Source organism: Eleutherodactylus coqui, unplaced genomic scaffold (assembly GCF_035609145.1).
Source record: "Eleutherodactylus coqui strain aEleCoq1 unplaced genomic scaffold, aEleCoq1.hap1 HAP1_SCAFFOLD_899, whole genome shotgun sequence".
Classification (NCBI taxonomy): Eukaryota; Metazoa; Chordata; class Amphibia; order Anura; family Eleutherodactylidae; genus Eleutherodactylus; species Eleutherodactylus coqui.
Genome location: NW_027102379.1, coordinates 1 through 16426, shown reverse-complemented (window position 1 = coordinate 16426; position 16426 = coordinate 1). Strand labels below are relative to the sequence as shown.

At 45.5% G+C, this 16426-nt stretch overlaps 1 long non-coding RNA gene across 1 annotated transcript; it reads right to left on the bottom strand.

Annotated features, from left to right (window-relative positions):
• Nucleotides 1-316: 316 nt before the first annotated feature.
• LOC136602487 (uncharacterized) lies at nt 317-16402 on the bottom strand. Its single transcript, XR_010789521.1, has 3 exons — nt 16373-16402; nt 13887-14172; nt 317-512 (listed from the first exon to the last, which is right to left on the bottom strand). It is a non-coding gene; the product is annotated as an uncharacterized lncRNA (long non-coding RNA).
• Nucleotides 16403-16426: the final 24 nt, after the last annotated feature.

Sequence of the window (16426 nt, the reverse complement as noted above, 5' to 3'; positions counted from 1 at the left end):
AAAAAGGTTGAATATGTGGCATGCGCCAAAATGTGTCACCTTTTTACACCAGAAACCCGGCAAACATCAGTTAATACATTTCCCCTACAACATCCTGATAAAGTAGTGTAGAAGGAGGCCAGACTAACGAGAGAAGTTCTAATTACTGTAACAACTATAAGGGCGCAGTCAGACAAGCAAATTTTTCACGCATGTAAAAAAAATAAAAGCACATGGCATGTAGAAAATAATCACGTGACCGGGTGTATTTTCACTCGCGTCCTATCTTTTGTAGGTGCGCATTTTAAAGAATTCTAAAAAACGGACATGTGACCGCTTTCATTAGAAAGCATTGGTTCTAATAGATTCGTTTCGGAAACGCGCCTATACATGCAGGAAAACTTTGCTGGTGTGACTGAGCCCTAAAGCATGTGGAATGTCCTCTTACACAATGTAACTACATGACCAGCTACCTTGGCCAAATGGGAATTCATCCACTTGGTAAATGTTCTCTTGAACGGCTTCTTGCTCATCTGAAAAAGAAAGATTAGAATTACGATAGGATATTGGGCATTGTGGCATTATGGGGCCAATGCTACGGCTTAGGCACAATGCCCACGGACGGAAATTCTGCAGCGGGATTGGCACGCTATCATAGGATTGCGTTAGTTTATGCACTCTAAGGGCGCCTACCCACTGGCGTTGCTGATTTTCGTGCGTGAAAAACGCAGCGTTTTTCGCGGCGTTTTTCGTTAATTTCCATTGACAATCATGGGTGCATTAAGGGGGTTGTCTCACGCCGAAACGGGTTTTTTTTTAATTCAATAGGCCCCCCGTTCGGCGCGAGACAAACCCAAGGGATGGGTTTAAAAAAAAAAAAAGTTTATTACTTACCCGAATCCCCGCGCTCGCGGCGACTTCTTTCTTCCTTTACCAAGATGGCCGCCGGGATCTTCACCCACGATGCACCGCGGGTCTTCTCCCATGGTGCATCGTGGGCTCTGTGCGGTCCATTGCTGATTCCAGCCTTCTGATTGGCTGGAATCGGCACACATGACGGGGCGGAGCTACGAGGACCAGCTCTCCGGCACGAGCGGCCCCATTCACCAGGGAGAAGACCGGACTGCGCAAGCGCGTCTAAAAACGCCAGAAGACAGCGAATTTAGACGGATCCATGGCAACGGGGACGCTAGCAACGGAGCAGGTAAGTGAATAACTTCTGTATGGCTCATAATTAATGCACGATGTATATTACAAAGTGCATTAATATGGCCATACAGAAGTGCTGAACCCCACTTGATTTCACGAGACAACCCCTTTAAGAGAAAAATAAGGAGACATATGCAACTGACAGTTCCTATGTGAAAAATTGCAACGCAACGAAAAAAAAACAACAAATGGACAAGAACACATTCTATGCTAATTGCTCTTCAGAAAAAACGCAAAACGCAATTTAGCATCGCAGGAAAAAAAAAAAAAAAAAAAAATCGCCAGTGGGTAGGCGCCCTAATGCTGGCTTATGATAAATCGCAGCATGTCCTAATTCTGTGCGGCCCCACGCTGGATGGGTAAGTATGAGACTCTATATGAATACACATATATTATATATATTCTAAACACACACATTTTATATAAATATACAAGGGCAACATCACACGGGCTTATGCACAACTACGATCGCCGGTACGGAGCATAGTTGCGCATTAATGGAGGGTTTTTCCCCCTTCTCGGCCCGTTCAAACTCCATGCCATTGTGCAGAAGGCTGAAAATAATTGGGGGAAGATAGGTGCGACGTAGTATTCACTCCCGAGAAAAGAGCTGAAATCAATTGTCTCGTGATTATCACGGCCGCTTAAAGGAACAAAATCATGTGCATGTGTTCAAACCCCTAGTAATACAGTATGCTAGGCTGAAGAATGACACCAGGGGTGCGGATTTTGACTGTTTTTGGTTGCAAAAATGCTGCATAATTAGCAGCAGAAATTTCTACCGTGGACAGTCTGCAGCACTTCTGCCACCTGTAAGCATACAGTAAGTCAGCTTGAGGTATGCTGCCACATACAGAGTGGCGTCAGTAGTAATAGTATCCCCCAGAGTGGCTTCACTAGTAATGGGGACCCCACCCCCACAGAGGCCTTGGTAGTAATAGTGTCCCCCCATATACTTACCCTTCTCCTGGTCTACAGAGCTCTCTCTTCTCAGCGCTGCTGCAGGCAGAAGTGTGTGCACCCAAAGCAACACCTCCTCCCTTCTCCTCTCCTCCTGTGGAACAAATGAGGATCGGTCAGGGGAGAAGGATCCTGGATGCACACACTGCCGTCCGCAGCGCCACTGACTGATTACAAGCCAGGGAGCTTGGACCCTAGGAAAGGCAGGACACAGGGTCCCAAAGTGGGACTGTCCTGCCTAAATTGGGACGTCTGGTCAGCTTATATAAGGGCTTAAACAGATGAGTGCGATATGTAGAGAATAGAACCCATTGATTGCAAACGGGCTCATTGCGGCTGTATTTGCCCTATCTTGTGCGTGTTTGTGCACCATAGAGTCCCACGTGAGGTGGGCAAGCGCGCACATCTGCCTACGCGGGTATGCACTAAGTGCAGTGCAGATCTGCAATCATCCACGTTAGGCAAATTAGCTTTTTAAATCAGGGTGCGGTGATTCCACTGCTTGTGTGAACGAATGGAGCCTGCGGACATACACTCCATATTTGCACAGGCGTGAATGTTAAATACACTCGTTCACTGCGCAAAAAATGTGCAGGAGTGAGCGTGTTACGTTACACGCTCGTCTGTCGTTGCCCTAAACCTGACTATATCTTGCACACAACCTCTTATTCTCCCAGACTTTAGATTGCACTCACAAGCTTGTCTAATAAAATAGTCTTTATTGTCTCAGTGTAAATAAAAAGTCCTATAATACCGTATTACTGCGCCAATTTGCAACCCCCAACAATAACTCACACAGCAACCGTAGATTTATAACATCCTCCTAACATTTCTGTATGACCCCTTTCTATCATTTGACACCTCAGCATTAATCCCCATTGTGGATAAATCCATCTATGACCTCCATAGAAGCATCTCCGCCCGCTACACCCAGATCTGCACTGGCGAGGGCGCTGCCCGCTGTAACATATGGAGATACACATCATGTATCTGGATGATGGACACTTATTAAATGACCTCTCACAAGACTTTATTATTCCTCTCATTAGTACAATTTATGTTTTTTCCTCCGCCGGGTTCATTTCAATTTCCAATCAACCGTAAGTTTTATAAAACTCCAAAAGTTTCTGATGAACTATGGGCACCACTGCCAACCCAGACATCAAGTGCCATCCCTGCCCATCTACTAATAATGTGGCACTGGAAGAACCAGCTATGATTTTCTCCATTTCCCTGGGCACTAGACCATCACTCATGGTGGCCACATCACAGTGTATATGGCAGAGCAGGGTACTGGCAGGCAAAGTACTGGCAAGCCTGGTACTGGCGGCTTCACTGACCTTTGACCTCCAATCGGCCAACTGCCATTTCCTTTCAACTGACGACGGCAGCGGTTGGATCGAAGATTACAGGACTGAGAAAAATGGAGTCCAATGGACAAAAAGGAGACGTCGAAAAGCGCAAAAGAGAAGACGAGAGCGTGAGCGGACTCACAGCTATAAAGAGGAGGAGGAGTGGAGAGGATGAGGAGCCAAGACCAGGCACCAGCCAGGACCTTCTACCATCAGACCGCGGATTTGACATCAAGCGCTTCACCGCCCTTCAGATCTTGGGCAGAGGAAGCTTCAGCGAGGTAAGTTATATGACTGTTATTTTCTGGGAATGGCGCAGTGACGGCTCCTCCACATATCAGTATTTTGCTCCCTTCTTTTTACGGTTTTTGCTGCGCAAAATTAATAGTTTGCTCAAATTATAGCACAGCTCATTACAGACACAATGATACCACATGTGGGGGGTTTCTTAATTTTTTTTTTCATACAAATAGGGGAAAATGAGCAAAAAAAGGCTTTTTAAAATGTACTTATTTAATTTTGCTTTTTGACACTGTTTATGTCCCTGAAGGGGACCTGATCCATAGCAGCTATGATTACTATTACAACCTTATCGATTGTAAAAACAATCATAGGCAACAGTAAAGCAAGACGCCTCTATCTAGCATCCTGCCACCCATCGCAACCCATCGGCCCTCCGCGATTACATCGCAAGGGTCCAATGACATCACAAGGAAAGCGCCCTTCCTCTGTGAATCCTTTAATTTGCCGTGATCTACATAGATCGTGGTATGTAAGGAGTTAACAGCAGGGGTCACTGTCCTTCTGCACCCCGGCTGTCACAGCAGGAGGCCGGCTATCAGAAACAGTCAATGGGAAACCTCGCATCACACGCCATACAATCTGTTTTCCTGTCCCATTGAAAACAATAGACAATGGATTTTGAGGAACATGCAAAGAAAACATGCTGCAATTTTTTTTCCTTGCACCAAGATGCGGTGCGGGACAAAAAGAGAAAAACGCTCATGTATATGACTCCATTCAAAAGAACGGGGTTCTAATTTGCACAATCTTCTTGGCCATGTGAAAGCGCCTAGTGATAAATCCACCATGTGATAAATATATATGATTTTCCCTTCTGGCCGCTGTCAGTGATAATTTCTTATCTGCTTTCTTAAGGTGGTCCTGGCATCTTTTCCTGGAAGGAACACCTTCATGGCCATCAAGGTTGTTGACAGAGGAAAGAGCAAGGCAGACGTCATAAGGAGAGAGCGGCGGATACTCCTGAAGGCCCAAGACTGCCCCTTCATCTACCATCTGTATGCCGCACAGCAGTCTGCAGACCGGGCCTACTTCATCACGGAGTATCTGTCCGGAGGAAGCCTGGCGGCGATGATCAGGATGTGCGGCAGTTTGGACATCAACCATGTCAGGTGAGTAAATGACTAATCAGGAGACGGGGGGATACTGAGGGCGACATGACAGATATAGAAGAGTGGAGGGCGTACAGGTGACACTATGATGGTGACATGACGTCGGGGACTTATTTCATGTCATTGATACTACACTCTTTTCTCAGATTCTACACAGCGGAGATTGCATGCGGCCTCCAGTTCCTGCACCGACGCTACATCATCCATCGGTAAGCACAACTTTCCCACATCTCCCTGTTTCCCTGGTGAAGATAATGTACCCAGCTTTCCCAGAGTCCTGAATTAGGACTGGTTAAGCTGTGGTACATTATTTCTCTACTACATTATTACTGCATCACTCAACAGATTAACCTTTTTACTTTTCTTCATTGTAGTGACATAAAGCCGGCGAACATCATGCTGGACGGAGATGGACACATCCGCCTGATTGACCTGGGGCTGGCCCAAGACGGCGTCGTCCCGTCTAAGAAGATCAGCGGAGTGACAGGCACTTATAGATTCATGGCCCCAGAGGTGCTTCGTGAGAAGGACTACGACGCAGCAGTCGACTGGTGGGGCCTGGGGATTGTCGTATCCTGGATGGCGACAGGACAGTCCCCCTTCTACCACGGCTCCTCCAGGAGAAAGATCATCAAGTCCATCACCAGAAAGAAGCCAAAATTCCCATCTTGGCTAGATGCTGACGTAAAGCATCTTCTGAAGAGACTGCTGCGGAAGAAGCCAAAGAAGAGGCTGGGTGTCCACAAGAATATCAGAGGTCACCGATTCTTCAACACCGTGAATTGGGAGGAGCTGGAGATGAAAAGAGCAGAGCCGCCATTCAAACCCTTCAGCAGAGTTCCCAGGAATCGAGACCTGCCGTGGCCGGAGGGTGGTACACCCCTTCACCCTGTGGACGGATTCTCGTACACTTCACCAAGCTGGACCCGGTAAGATCTTCCTCCTCTAGGGTTGATGTTCTTCAGGCAGACCTCTGTGTTGATTATCATTGTTCCTCTGGTGTCAGACAGCTCAGGAGGTCATATAATAACATTATTATTGCTCCTGTAAATACCATGTCTCTACTTCTTCTTAGGATGACGAGAAGAATCCGATTGTGAAGGAAGCCACGACCATCTGGTAAGTATCCTCTATACACACTCACACATACATATCTGTACACCTATACACACAGGACACCTACAATCATATCCATACACTGTAGCAAAACTTCACATACCGTAGAAAGCTTAATACATAAACCATTTCCTCTAACATAGCAAAGGACTTTGGGGAAAATATATTAAGACCAGCAATATGGCCTCTATTATGGCTTCCACAATCACAAAACTCCCAATACCTCATAGTAAAGACACAGTTGCAGAAAATAACTTTTTTATATCAGATCCCAATCAGATCCTGATACAAGTCATCATGTTACAGTAGTTCACTGGTTTATATCCACAACTGGTAACACTGACAATTCCTTCTTATGTCTTGTAGGCTCGGCCCACGACAACTGTCTGCTGAACACACGACTCTGCTGCTGTAGAAGACCCCGGCTTACCAACAACATCCTCTCTCCACCAACTGCATCCTGCGTATTACCATCATGCTACCCCGACCTTGGCATCCTTCGGCTGGCATCGAACATCATCCTCTCCTGAAGACCCTCTACGCCCCCAGGAGCGGCCTGTGCTTGATTGGTAACTGGCGAGTTCAGGAACAATAGCCCGAGTGACTATTATCCCTGAACTCCTGGTTACTAGTAAGACCTCGGCACAGGCCAGGTAAGCAGCACGCACCACATACATGAAGGTTAGACACTAGTGTAGACACTAACACATACATAGACACAAATATACACACAGATAGGTGTAGATGTCGGCTTTGATCTTGGGACTTGCTCTGATCGCCATATTTGGGGTCAGGAAGGAATTTTTCCAACTTGAGGACAATTGGCTCATACCTCAATGAGGTTTTTGCCTTCCTCTGGATCAACTCACAGCCTTAAATAGGGTTAGGTCTTATTTATAAGGAATCAGCCACATAAATAACATAATATAAACATAAAGAAACACAATCTTTAGCTGACATCACATACACCAAGGAGGTGAGCGGCTGGCGTTTGATCCTGAGATTTATTCTGGTCGCCATATTTGGGGTCAGGAAGGAATTTTTCCCCCTTAAAACAGGATAATTGGCTCTTTCCTCAAGGGGGTTTTCGCCTTCCTCTGGACCAACACAGTCTATAAACAGGTTTAGTTCAATACACTTTAGATTCCCCACAAACAATAAATGGTAAGAGATTTATTTAGATTTCTGACAACAAGAATACATTCTAATAAGTCAGGTCAGATGTCGGCTTTGATCCTGGGACTTGTTCTGATCGCCATATTTGGGGTCAGGAAGGAATTTTTCCCCTTTATACAAGGATAATTGGCTTCTTCCTATCAAAGGGTTTTCGCCTTCCTCTCGATCAATAGCCTCAAAATACCTCATAATAAAATCTACCATTTCCTACAGCTAGAAATAAAATGTTCTTTCTCCCTCCATAAACCTTTGTGTCAGTGTCTTTATTTCTATTGGATGTCTTAGGCCTCATGCCCACAGCCGTGGCGGACTCCGCTAGTGGAATATTGCAACGGAGTCCACCACGGCGCCCCGGAAAACCCTAACACTCAGCTTCCGGTTCCGCCATGCTGTTACCGTCCTTCGAGCCGGTGCGCATACGCAGTACAGTGCATGATGCGCCGGCAGTGCCAGATGATGCAGGTAGGCACGCGTTTTTACGCGATACTTCCGAAGGATAGCATGACGGCTATGTCAATGGAAGCCGGCCACGCATATTCCCATGGCAAATAGAGCATGCCACCGTTTGTTGCACGCTGCGGAATTCTGCAGCGTGAACATTTAGCTGTTAGGTTCAATAGAACCGAATAGCTCCGGGGTAACGCCGCGGATTTCCGCCGCGTAAAACGTGGCAGAAATTCGGCAATGGGCATTAGCCCTTATTTAATGTTCTCTCAGACAAAAATGAGCGATAATCGCTACATGTAAACGCAGACATTGTGTACTTTTAATTTGATCGATGGATTTTAGCTAAACTTAAAATTCATCATGCAGCCGCTGAAAGACTGAGCAAAAATACTCAGTTTGAACGTATTTTACTCATCCTTCAATAGACTGCAGGATGTTCTCCCTGTGGTATGTTTACACTAGCCAGGAGGAGAATAATGGAATGTGCAGGCAGCTGTTTGCACAGCTTGGAGTGTATTTAAACACACACTGGTCTCTGCAAACAACTTCTAGAGGTTCTTTTACATGCAAATGAAGCTGATAAAGTGTTAATGTCCATTAACACTTTATACAAATAGATTGCTAAATCTTTCAATGTTTCAGTCCTTTGAAAGATTACCTTTGCACATAAAAGGGCCTGTAGTTATGCCCCTTCAACCTTCAGGGCTCAGACAGACAGACATTTTTTACATGCGTATATTCGCGCATAAAAAAAAAACATGTGACCACATCCATTGACACCCATATGTTCTTTTGTACGTGTCAATTTTATGCACATGTAAATATCGGACATGTGACCGCTACCATTGAAAAGCATTGGTTCTATATAGATGCGGATCGCAAACGCCAAAAACATTCTCAGCAAAAAACACCCGTCTGCCTGAGCCCTCAGATCACATCTGTCTTTTTGAGTTCTAAGGAGAATTGATGGATCATCAAGAGTGCATGTACCACAGGGACACCACTTAGGCTGGGTTCACACAGGGCGGATTTACAGCGAAATTTCCCTGCAGAATTTCGCTGTGGCCGCTAATACCAAAATTAGCCAGGCATGTGGACGAGACTTGTCAAAAATCTCATCCACACGGGGCGGACAATCTGTTGCGGCAAAACCAGCATTAGCTGGCGCTACGGCGCCGTTTCCTTGGATGCAGCATATCAATTCTTTTTTTCGCTGCGGCCTTGATCCTCTCTATGGGAGAGCTGGACGCAATGGAAAAGCATGTGGCTAAGCCGCTCCAAAACCCGAGGCTAAGTCCTGTAGGTTTTGAAGCTGCACTTATCCCGCAAAAATCTGGCAGTTTTTTGCTGCGGCAAAACCGTGAAGCCGTCCTGAGGAAACCCAGCATTATGGTGTGAGAAGAAGACAACACAATATGATTAAAAAGAGCATCGCTATTAAGGTATTGTGCTTTACTGCCAAGGACTTTTAGTTCGGGTCATTATATCGGTGGTCAGGAGTAGAGATGAGCGAACATGTCCGTTACGGACACATCCGCACCCGGACACCGGCTTTGCCGAACACTGCAGTGTTCGCGCGTAAAGGTCCGTGTGCCGCCGGGGGGCGGGGAGATGCGCGGCGGCGCGGGCGGCAGTAGCGGGGAACAGGGGGGAGCCCTCTCTCTCTCCCTCTCCCCCCCACTCCCCGCCGCACCCCCCCGCGCTGCCACGGCGGCCCCCGAACTTTTTTCGCCCGAACACTGAAGTGTTCGCAAAGTTCGGTGTTCGGGCGAAAAAGGGGCGGGGCCGAACGTGTTCGCTCATCTCTAGTCAGGAGTCCTATGCGTCACCAAGATTTCTGGTTCCATCTATTTTAGGCCGGCTGCACACGACCGGGTCTGATTGCAGATGTGGATCCTGCACCATGACCTGCCCTGTGCCCGGCCGGTGACACCGTGTACCTGTCTCTTCATCTTCTATTTTGTACTGCGGATAGTTCGTGCGTGTCGACATCAGACACGTGCACTACAGTTTTTTATACCTCTGCTTTCCCCGCATCACCGCCTAGCAAGGACACGGGAGCGGACAATGTGAGCGGACATGCGAATGTTCTATTGGCTTGAATTGGTGCAGAATGCTGTGGATTGTCCGTGCAGGAGGCGACTGCAGATTCCGTAATTCAAACCCCATTATGTGCACAGCAGAGCCCGGTTATGGACCTATTTGGCAATATGGCTATAAATTCCTTAGTACAAAGGTTTATAGCCCCTGTACACTATTGTGCACGTCTGTCGGGAACGGTATACATGGAAACATTCTCCAAGAAGCTGTAATCTTGTCATGTGAATGAGCCCCAAGAGAACCAGGGAGTTTAAAGGGCTTTTTCTCTGCTTTGGAGTTTTTAGGAAGAACTGTTGAAAAGGCCTTGGTGATTGGAGTTAGGGTCCTTTTACACAGTGATGATCATTTCTGCGCTTTTAGGGTAAATGCACACAGGCGGAAATTCTTCAGCGGGATTTCCCACAGAATTTCCGCTCGTGCACGCTGCCATAGGATTGCATTAGATAATGCAATTCTATGCAGACTGCCGCGATTTGACCGAGTGAAAACCCGCGCGGTAAACAAATCGTGTCACCTCTGGCGCGCCGCCTCTGCTCTGCACATGTGCCGGCTGGGCGGAAGACGGCACACAGCAGAGCGGAGTAGACGCTGGAGGAGGTAAGACGCGGGGGTCACTGCAGGAGCACGGCTCGCATCCCACTGTGAGAATTCTCGCAGCGGAATCCGACCCAGCGGTCTGCATGAGGCCTGATCATCGCTCAGTGAATGGAGGTGGAGGCGGCTGGGGATCTTTCCGGCCCATCTGCCTCTATTCACAGTAAATATGCAGTAATTCATAAATGTCGGTGCATGCACGTACACTGAACGATAAGTGCCAAAATACTCACCAATCTACTACAACACCCAGACAGATGGAAATATCTAACAAGTTAGTACACACAAGGGATTGTATTTTGGCCAGAATATGTAAGCCCACAAGCCCACGTCCTCTAGATGGCGACAGGCAGTAACACACACTGAACTGGACAATTCACACCTAATGTGTAAACACCTACATACAGACCTTGAACATGTCACTGTTCTCACCAACGAAGAGACAAGGGAATCCTACCCAGAACCTCATGTGTGCAATAACACCAAAGCAGAACATGCATGATGCCAAGCTCCACAGTTCTGAGAGGGAATGATATAAATGACAAATGACTAGAACCCTCTAGTAAGAGGGGCTGGTATATATGTGCAACAGACCGGTGGAGGTTGGCTAGCTGGAGCAATACACAACCAGCCAGCTCAATCATCCCACACCTGTGGAAATGTGCTGCTGGAAACCCGTAGCACTACAGGTCCCAGTAGCACAACATGACAGACACATATCGGTGTCAATGTATGTAATTCCTGCACTTCTGTATAGTAGTGCATTAGAAAGCCTATGAGGTTAGTAGAGGCTGAGCCTCCTCGGCCACAGACCCGGAGGCTACATCCAAGCTTCAGGGTTCCATAGCAACCCATTGAGACCTCGTAATCACATTACGAGGGTCCAATAGGTGACAGAGGGAGCCCCCTTCCTTTATCTGCCTCTTATATTCCGCCGTTACACTGCAACGTGCAAAGAGTTAAATAGCGTGTAACAAAAGGTATCTTCAGTCCCCACTGTTAGAACAAGTGCTCAGCCATTATCTGACAGCTGAGCACCTGCTCCCTCTGGCAGAAGAGACCTGCGACAGACTTCTAATGCAGCGCCATATTTCTACGGCGCTGAAGAAAAAAAAGAGCTTTAAACGACCGCACCTGGAAGCAGAAATGCTGCATAATTTGCCACATTCCACAGCATTTCCGCCAAGTATAAACATAACCTAAGTCAGCTTAAGGTATCCTGCAGAGTGGCATCAATAGTAATAGTGCTTGCCCTATATCAGCCCCAGTAGTGATAGTGTCCCCCACAATGGCCTCAGTAGTAATATTGTCCCCCATAATGGCCTCAGTAGTAATCTTGTCCCCCACAGTGGCCTCAGTAGTAATAGTGTCCCCCACAGTGGCCTCAGTAGTAATAGTGTCCCCTATATCAGTTCCAGTAGTAATAGTGTCCCCTATATCAGCCCCAGGAGTAATAGTGACCTCCACAGTGGCTTCAGTAGCAATAATGTCACCTTTATTGGCCCCAGCAGTAACAGTAGCCTCCACAGTGGCCTCATTAGTAATACTGTCCTCTGTATTGACATCAGTAGTAATAGTGACCCCCACAGAGGCCTGAGTAGTAATACTGTCCCCTGTGTTGGCCTCAGTGGTAATAGTGACCCTCATAGTGGCGTCAGTAGTAAAAGTGTCCACTACATCAGCCTCAGTAGTAATAGTGTCCCTTATATCAGCCCCAGTAATAATAGTGACACCCACAGTGGCTTCAGTAGCAATAATGTTATATATATATATATATATATATATATATATTGGCCGCAGCAGTAATACTGTCCTCTATATTGACATCAGTAGTAATAGTGACCCCCACAGAGGCCTGAGTAGTAATACTGTCCCCTCTACTGTCGCGCTTAGTAATAACAGTGACCCTCAGTAGTAATACTGTCCCCTGTATTGGTCTCAGTGATAATAGTGACTCCCCACAGTGGCCTCAGTAATAACAGTGACCCGCACAAAGGCCTCAATAGTAATACTATTACTGCTGAGGCTGATACAGGGGACACAATGATTAATGAGAATGTTTAGAATTGTAAGAATCATAAGATTTTTTGGTGACCTTTAAAAAAGAAAAGAATTGGTCACTAATTGTATTTAAAAAAAAAAATCCCTAAAATCCTATATTTTCATACTGATCATCAACCCAACTTTTCCTGTTCTGTACGGAAAACTTTTCAGCAGTCACTATTATCACAGGCAGGATTGCAATGAAAGGTAACACCTACAATACATGTAGATAAAACAGGGTGTACCATTTAAAATAGGTAATGGTCACAGCTCACCTCTTCCCCCTCCCTGCGAAATTACCATTGAACATGTCAAAGCACATGTCTAGAACAGTCTCCCATAGAAGCAATGAGTCCCTTCCTGTCCGTTGTGTAAATGATCCATGAGGCTGCTGTAAAGCGTATCTCTAAATGCGGTTGAATGCAGAATGGGCGGCCCCATAGTCATGTACTGATAATAGAATTGAAGAAAAATCTACAAATCGGAAAATAAAAACAGATTACAAAAATAAAATGTGCTATTATCGGGTTTTAATTAGTAAAACCCTTTAAGGAACAGGCTGTTATGCACCTTAGGGACTGGACACTTTTTAAAGAATTTACCCATGTGCTGGTTTTACTGCCCTATTGTTTTTCCTTCAGCTACCAACATAATTTTTCCCCTGACATATGGGGCTATTTTTATATCTTTTTTCAATGACTTTTTTTTTCTATTTTTTTTCAAAAGATTTTTTGAAATTTATACCTGTTTTTTTCTTAGTTTATTTACGCTAAAATAAAGTACAGGAAGGGGTTCCTCATTTTGCTTTGGATGTTTAGATATATATTTTTTGTATAGCTTCGGATTACAGGATGCATACGATGACGGTTTGGGTTGGTGTTGGCTTTGGGTCATTTTCTTTTTTACGTGTATAATTTTATTGTATTGTTTTGTCTTTTTTTACCAATTTTTAAAATAATTTTTGTTTACTATCTATGATAGCCATGACGTCGTTTTCACGACCGGCGGATATATGCTACCATCTGAGCTGTCTTCCACTTTCCCTCCCCCTCCCCGACTCACTGCCTCTCCTCTCCTCCGGCTGTTTGCAATGGCTGTGGAGAACAGGTGGGGAGGGGGCAGCAGCTTAGCTCCACCTCCGTCTCACCCCTCCCATTGCAAACAGTCAGAAGGGAGTAGAGATGTAGAGAGCTGTTGAGAGGGAGGAAAAGAAGAAGAAAGCTCAAATGGTAGTGTATATCGCCGGCCGTGAAAACGGCGGCCGATATACGCTCCTGTGAATTTTTTTTGCTCGTACCAATGGTAAAGATTAAAAATATTGCAGCAGGTTCTATTTTGAGTGATTTTGTTCAAGAATGCCCACTATTTTCTGTGGGTGCATGAAAAAAAGGCCTCTGGCTTCCATGACACCTGGACGGCTCCAGCTACGATTGTCAGAGCAGAGGCGTATTCTAAAGTGATAATGCGCTAAAGGTCAGTTTATTTGACGGTCACTTACCTTGCAACCTTTGCATCACATTTGCGATGTCCCTGGTGCTTCTGTTCGCGAGCCGTGAGGTGGCCATGTTGACTCTTCAGGGTATCCTTAGCTATAGGAATGTTGACTCCAAGTTTAGCTCTTAAGATGTCACACAATATCTTGCACGGCTCTCCTGAAGCATGCTCTACCTCCTATTCCCACTAGGCGGCTGATGCTTGAGTCACTGGCACCAAAACAACAGCAGACCACTCACGACTGCGCTGCCGCTTTCAATCTCTTCTCATGGGTCCTGTCCTTAAGCTGCCTGAAAAGACACAGAGGTAGGATTTAGAAGAGACTTGCATGCTTTCTTGCAATGCTAAAACCTGTAATCTCATTAGCAATTCTGACAAAGATTGGCAGGCCAGGATATGCAGTATTATTTGTGCCAAGCAGACAGTTACTGTTGAAAGCGCATTTCCTGCAACCGCGCTGTATAGAGTGAAATATCCGTAAATATAGTCATCCGTGTGAGCGATGCGCCAGTACTTTATATATCGAAGACGTAACTGCTACCTAGTACTATCCAAGATGCTTCTAATATACTCTAATCCCGGACTTGTACGAAAGGCAACAAAACCATCAGCAAGAACACTATAAACGTTCTAAACAGGTAAGTGCTGTATAATGGGTTTAATCATTTCAAGCCTAATGCCCTCTAAGATGATTAAATACTGCAAATATATATACACCGAGGGTGTGAGAGCAGTGATCCCCGTAGAGGGACTGTCCATATAGCTGCTGTATGATCCGCGCCGGGAAAAGTCATTCTACACGCCAATATCCCGGTCTTCTGCTGTGTTAGGGCATGTAAGGGGTGTAAAAGACATTAAAGACCTCTGTGCAGGAACATATGGGTAACTTCTAAGATATGATTAAAGGGAATGTCCTAGGGATAAAGAATAAGCATCTGATTGGCAAGGGTCTGACTGCATGGATCCCAACGATCAAGAAATTAGGAACTTTCACATGTCCATGAATGTTCGGACTGGTGGTCATGCGTGTGCACTACCTCTCCATTCATGACAGCCAAAGATAGTAGAGCAATTGGCTTGTCGATGTGACTACCACAGCCATGTGACCACTACAACCAATCACTGGCCTCGGCAGTCATGCTAGCATGTATGGCACATGTCTACTGAGGCCTCGGATTGGCTGAGGTTGTTAACCAGAAGTATAGTGCATCACTGCACCAGGAGAATAAAGAATGGCTGGGACCCCAGGAGCATCGGCACCAGAGTGCTGGGTGATTTAACGGAAGTGTAATGATTGCTATTTTTATAACATTTTACTGTTAGCTTTATTTCTTAAACTCTTGGACAATCCCTTTAAGAGACTGCAAAAGTGAAATTGACCAAACATAAACCCCTGACTATAATCCCTGTGGATGCCATAGAAGGTGGCTCCCGGCTCCGGATCCTTCTGTATGTGTGTCGCTCTATAAGACCAATTTCTGCATTGGCAGCACAACCCATAAATACATGACATTACCGGGCATCAGAGCAGCCGGATCAGGGCTGATCACTATTGATTTCTATTAAAAAAAAAGGGATGGTCTGACGAAGACAGATGTTTTAAAATTGAACACCTTCACCATAAAGGGCGTATATATACGCCCTCCTGGGGAAGGTTTGTGTGGAGCGGGACTGGGAGCCAATTTTACTCCAGAGATGGTGAATACCGACTATTTTTGACAGCTGATAATTCACCACAACTGCCATGATCAGCGTGAGCGCTAACACCGATGGTTAACCCTATAAATATCCAATCGGAGATTGAGAGTCCCGAACGGCGCCCTCGTGATGAGATTGCGAGGTGCTGTTCGCTTGTCATGGCAGCCCAAGGCCTTTTGAAGCCCTCAGGGCTCCCTGTGGCCCGTCATAATAGAATGCTGATAAAAATACCATATACAGCAATAAGTATTCCATCAAATGTTAAAGTCGATTAAACAACCTCAAGTTCAAGTACCCTAAGGGGACAAAAAAAAATGTATTGTAAAAAACATACTAAAAGTTAAAAAAAAAACAACTTTTCTTGTATTTATAATTAAAAAATACAAGCAAAAAAACCCCCCAAATATATTTGGTACCGCCGCTAATGTAAAAGTCTGATCTAAAAAATAATGCATTATCTATCCTGCAGGGTGGACGCGGTCAGAAAAAAGAAATTACACAATGCCACAATTGCGCCTTTTTGGTCACTCTATGTCCAAGAAAAATCACTCTGCATTTCATCTAACATTTTATTAACTTGTGTGAATGCACTGGGGAATAAACCTTTTAACAGATTTGCTTTCTCCCCATCACCCTCTACCATTCTTACAGGGCCTACACATTCCATTTTAATCTGTTTATATACTGTTTATAGGAGAAGGGGCTAATAGATCCATTTTGGTGCACAGATGAATTATTGATTTACTTGTACTTGTAACACATAATCGTGTTATTACTAGTTGGGAATATTACCAGACTTGGCAGTCCTGGAGGTCACTGTTTGGCCTCAACCCATTAGTCCAGCCG